General features: G+C 51.1%; 1 pseudogene; it reads left to right on the forward strand.

The window, feature by feature from the left end:
• The first annotated feature begins 730 nt into the window (after positions 1–730).
• LOC101649913 overlaps positions 731–1,418 on the forward strand; it is a 21,497-nt pseudogene continuing 20,809 nt past the window's right edge.

Here is a 1,418-nt window from a genome sequence, read left to right on the forward strand (position 1 = left end):
AAAAAGCTCATCTGCATGATTGTACAACTCCTCCTGACATGTTTGAACTATTGAATTGTATGATATGTGGATGATGTGCCAATAAAATGATTTAGGTTTTTTTTTAATCTCATGAGGAGTTATCTAAGGTGAAAATATTGGCTTTTATCCATTCAGAGTAAAGACGTGATGAACATCGAAAGGGACGCAGTGAGTCCAGTGGACAATGATCCACACAAACATCAGTCTCCACAAGCCTGAGACCACAAGAACCAGATGGCTTCTGGCGATCACTACCAGCTCCTTTGAAAGGGGCCCATTAGAAGGCCCTGAAGAAAGAGGGTGTGTGTGTGTGTGTGTGTGTGTGTGTGTGTGTGTGTGTGTAACAGAACTCAAAATCACAAGAGACTAGGATTATCAGCATGATAGACGCTGGTGGGACCCTCAAGACGATGGCCTTCAGTCACACTTCCGGTCTGGAACTGACCTCACCCCTGCGTTAGAATAACCAATCATTTAAGACACAGAAAGTTGGCATTGCCCAGCAACATATGGTTAGGAAGGAAGGGGGAATGGAAACAGGAGACATACATGGGAGGAAGAGTTGAAACCAAATGTGTATAAACTGTGAAGTGTAAAACTGGTCTTTAAACCTTCAACTCAATCACAGTTCACATTTTTAAAAATGTGTGTGTGGACTGGCTCGCTGCTGATTCCACCGGCTGCCGCTCCTTCAGTCTCCAGGAAGGAACTTGCCACCATGCCCTACCCATACCCAGCACTCACCCCAGAGCAGAAGAAGGAGCTGTCGGGTATTGCCCATCGCATTGTGGCTCTGGGCAAGGGCATCCTAGCTGCAGATGAGTCCACCGGAAGCATTGCCAAGCGGCTGCCGTCCATTGGGACCGAGAACACCGAAGAGAACCGCCGCCTCTACCGCCAGTTGCTGCTGACCGCTGACGACCGGGGGAACCCCTGCATCGGGGGCGTCATCCTCTTCCATGAGACTCTCTACCAGAAGACGGACGACGGGTACCCCTTCCCCCTAGTTATCAAATCCAAGGGCGGGATCCTGGACATCAAGGTCGACAAGGGTGTGGTGCCCCTGGCAGGAACAAACAGCAAAACCACCACTTAGGGCTGGACGGGCTGTCTGAGCACTGTGCCCAGTACAAGAAAGATGGCGCTGACTTGCCAAGTGGTGCTGTGTGCTGAAGATTGGCGAACATACCCCTTCAGCCATCGCCATCATGGAAAATGCCAACGTGCTAGCCCGTTATGCCAGTATCTGCCAGCAGAATGGCATCGTGCCCATTGTGGAGCCCGAGATCCTCCCCGATGGCGACCATGACCTGAAGCGCTGCCAGTATGTCACTGAGAAGGTGCTGGCTGTCGTCTACAAGGCCCTGAGTGACCACCACGTCTACCTGGAAGGCACC

The sequence above is a fragment of the Echinops telfairi genome, unplaced genomic scaffold (assembly GCF_000313985.2).
Source record: "Echinops telfairi isolate 266 unplaced genomic scaffold, ASM31398v2 ScPeMD7_7400;HRSCAF=8409, whole genome shotgun sequence".
Taxonomy (NCBI): domain Eukaryota; kingdom Metazoa; phylum Chordata; class Mammalia; order Afrosoricida; family Tenrecidae; genus Echinops; species Echinops telfairi.